Source organism: Amblyomma mixtum, chromosome 6 (assembly GCF_055824585.1).
Source record: "Amblyomma mixtum isolate Tamu chromosome 6, ASM5582458v1, whole genome shotgun sequence".
Taxonomy (NCBI): Eukaryota; Metazoa; Arthropoda; class Arachnida; order Ixodida; family Ixodidae; genus Amblyomma; species Amblyomma mixtum.
The window spans coordinates 43,805,094-43,809,114 of NC_143017.1; the positions used below are offsets into that span (position 1 = coordinate 43,805,094).

The 4,021-nt window shown below is 48.4% G+C and overlaps 2 non-coding genes across 2 annotated transcripts; both read left to right on the top strand.

Annotated features, from left to right (window-relative positions):
• The first annotated feature begins 350 nt into the window (after window positions 1-350).
• On the top strand, window positions 351-434 carry TRNAL-CAG (transfer RNA leucine (anticodon CAG)). Its single transcript has one exon. It is a non-coding gene; the product is annotated as a tRNA-Leu (tRNA).
• A 3,418-nt stretch (window positions 435-3,852) lies between these two features.
• Window positions 3,853-3,936, top strand: TRNAL-CAG (transfer RNA leucine (anticodon CAG)). The gene has a single exon. It is a non-coding gene; the product is annotated as a tRNA-Leu (tRNA).
• The last annotated feature ends 85 nt before the right edge of the window (window positions 3,937-4,021 follow it).

Sequence of the window (4,021 nt, forward strand, 5' to 3'; positions counted from 1 at the left end):
TTCTCATTCTAGGATGTGCCTATAGTGCTCCAGGTGGCCATGCCATATTTTTGCTCCTCGCCCGTGCTTCAGAGCGCGAAGTCGACGCTTTCCCGTTCTGCACACCTGAAGATACCTCACACGTGACGTCATAGGCGCAAGATGATGCACCGGGCTGAAGTCCTCCGTAGGTGTCACTGTAGGTGGTCATGTGTGGAATACACGAACGCGAAGACTGGCTTTCCTTCAACAGAGCGGCCAGCATTACGTTGGAGCTAGTTTATTCCTACAGTGAATATTCAGCCAGGCAACCGCATTCTTTCAAGAGAAACAGTCTTGATATGCTGCCAAATTTCAGCGTATTCCGTGCTGTCAGGATGGCCGAGCGGTCCAAGGCGCTGCGTTCAGGTCGCAGTCCGGACTTCCGGGCGTGGGTTCGAATCTCACTTCCGACATATTTTTTTCTTGCGTTTATTTACTATTTCCTGCGACGCCGGTTCGTCGAAAGACCGATATTAGGAAAACGCTCCCATATTCCACACCTTTTGCTGTGGCGAGGAGGTGAAGCGATACCGTTAGCTGCACGCTGAATGTATTATTGAGCGATTTTACTCTCTCTACTTCACATTTTAAAGCCTTAGTTCTTTTTTTACAGATGTGTCCTCTCGCATGCGACCTGCTCTGAGATGGCAAGACATGCGTTGCGAGTTCAGTGTCTCCTCTTAACCCAACCGTGAAAGACCAAAATTAAGGCACAACTAGCGATTCGTTTCTGAGAGAGGCCTGAATTGCTACTTTATGAATAACGCTCTTGCAACAGAAGGCCGCTCGCGAAATCATAGTACATGTTAGCGAATGCCTCTTTGGTTCATTGGCAAGATATTTCATTCATGTACCAACCTTGCTAAAATGGCGTTTTATTAGTGGACCCCAGAAAACAAGCTGGCAAAGCAAGTAGTGATAGGAACCACACTGGTTTCACGTCTAGAACGGTGCTCTCGGGAGCTTGAGCACTCTTACCAACTACTACTAACTACTGGCAGCCTCTTACTGCGAACCTCAGGCTCCGCAATGAGCGAGGCTTAAATCGCAACTAAGGCTTATCAGTTACTCTTAACATTTCATTTGCCCTACGGATACAAGTCCCGGCAGCTTGTTGAGTTCTATTTCCTGGCATTGGTCTTATACATCCGGCATAAGGCCAGCGCCTCTAGGACCAGCGGAAATCAGAGATTATTATAGGATTCCTTATTAACATATATCACCAACTCTTCCCAGGTACGCTGAACACCATCTTTCAAACATTTAGTGAACCATAGTGGACAGATGCTAGGCGAGATTCATTGGCGCCAGCCATGTCTTATCTGACACATGCCGCAGCGCCCCATGTATGGACAGCCTTTCAAGGCCATGTTCACTGTCTCTTCAGCCTCCCAACCCGCCGGATTTCGTCCTGCTGAGCTGGCGCATTTATTCATCACAGTTTTGCAGGCCAACTAGTGTAATCCTATTTAGCAGACATCTTGCATTGGGAGCAGCATCTCCAAGTTCACGCCGCACAGCCCCCCACCACCCTTAACACAGGACAGCATTCTCCACCTCACCCGAGCTTCCTCCTAGGTGTGAATGCCCTATTTAAATCCCGGCAATGATGAGCGCTACAGCGAGACGAAGAGAAGTGCTCTTGTCGAAAAGCTGGATAGCGGACCGGTGCTTCCCCAGGGGTAGGAAACGAATAGTCGTTTCTGTTTTAAATACTTCAGCCCACCCTAGTGACTGGAGGGGAACTGATGGCTAAAAATGAACAATTCATGTGCATGCAATCCAAGCCACGGACAGCAGAGGTTGTCAAGTAGTCTGAGGCACCGGAAAGCGAAGTTGCTCTGTTTTTGCTGGCAGTGGTTCGAATCCCATTGGGGCATGAAGCTTTTTTTCTGTTCGATACCGTTGCCATGACAACGCCACGACGCTCCAGTTGGCTTTTCTCCGGCCGCTATGAGGAAGAATTGGCGCTGATGTCTAGATTAGCTGGACAATGGTGTCTGTGGAAGTTTCTTACCCTTGGCTCCCCCCCCCCCCCTCCCATTCGTTTTTGTTGTTTAATCTTGACAGGTCAACAAGAGTAAAAGACAGACAGAAAGAATTTGTTTGATTTATTTATTGATTGATTGTACTCCAGTCATTTTTCCCTTTTTGACAGCCGCATTGTTTAGTGGGGACTGCCAACGCAGCAATCAAAATGAAAAAACGCAGTGTCCTGCACTTTCTGAGATGGCAGTAGCGAGATTGAAAATCAGAATTAGAAGAGCGTGCGCATGGCGAACCTGCGGCTAGTTGTAAGAAGCAGTTAGATTGCGAACTGCTCTCCGCCACCAACGCTGCCAGAGTGATAAGCAGAGGGCATAACAGGAGCACAGGAGCGGCACGAATCGCTGCTACGATAAGAGCCGGGGTACTCAATGTTGCTTGTGGAATTGCATGCCGCGTAGCTAGTCTCGATGGGTCCGAAGAAAGTATGTTGTTGTTTTTTTCGGGTCCCAGGGTATCAAAATCACATCTCTCTTACTTTTGTCGGCTAAATCGTAGAGGTTTCTGTAAGCACGAAAGAGTGACCTTTGAAGCAACGAAAAGAGGTCGTGAAAGAATTCGGAAATGTGGTTCCGACAGTTTTTGTTCCACAATCCCGCAGAAACTTGTTACAACAGGGAATTGTTGCCGTCTTCGTCAAATCATAGTTTTAGATCCACACACACAAAAAAAAAACCGGACCAGAAGGAAACTCATGTACAAAGATCGAAGCTCGCTCAAAACTATTTTTTCCTTAAAATTGTGGGGGTGCTTAGGTTACCTTACCAGTGGAATGCGACAGTATTAGAAGCGACGTCGCTGCTCCATACCTGGTGTTGCAGGGAAGCTGGCTTCTAATTTATAAATAGGGTTTTTGTTGTAAAGCGAAGCTGTATGCAGCATAGTAATAATAGTGTTGGCTTACGTCAACTTAAGGACAATGCAGAGAGCTGTGGAAAAAAATTATAGGTGTACCATTAAAAGAGGGGAAGAGGGCAGAGTGTGTTAGGAAATCAACGCAGGTTAATGTCATCCGTTCCGAAATCAAGAGGCAGAACTGGGCTTGTCAGGGCATGTAATGAGAAGACAAGATAACCAATGGTCCTTATGAGTAACGTAATGGATTCCAAAAGAAAAGAAGCGGAGCAGGTGGCGACAGAAAGTTAGGTGGCTGATGAGGTTAAGAAAGTGGCAGGTAGAGTGTGCCCGCAGCTGGCATAGGACAGGGTTAATTGGAAAGATATGGGAAAGGTCTTCGCACTGCATGGAGCGTAGTCAGGCAGATGTTCGCAATTGTTACTGAACCTTACCGCTTTATCGTTCGCCGCTCGGGCTGCATCTTCGCACGGGTGGGCCATATGGGTCTTTGGGGTCTCGAGTGCCGTATCCGGAGCTGGGACAGTCCGTCCAGGACTCCGAGCTGGGACACGCTCTGCTCCTGGAGCCGGAGCCCCCTCGGGTCCCGGAGCTCAAATGGTCCCGCGTCCGGGAGCTCGAACGACCCCAGGTTGCTCAAGGCACACACACACACGCACCTGAAGATGCACCGCACACCTGAAGATAATTCACACGTGACGTCACAGGCACAGTGATGGTGCACCGCGCTAATGACTACCGTACATGTCACAGTAGGCGGTCATGTGTGGATACACGAACGCGCTTACTGCCTTTCCTTCAATATAGCGGCCAGCATTACGTTCGAGTTAGCAATCTGTTTATTCCTGCAGTGACTATTCAGCCAGGCAACCGCATTCTTTGAAAGACGACAATCTTGACATAGTGCCAAATTTCCGCGCCCTCCGTGCTGTCAGGATGGCCGAGCGGTTCAAGGCGCTGCGTTCAGGTCGCAGTCCGGTCTTCCGGGCGTGGGTTCAAATCCCACTTCTGACATTTCTTTTTTTATTATTTGCCTGCATTTAATATTTTCCGCGACGCTACTTCATCGCAATAGCAACATTAGAAAAACGTTACCATA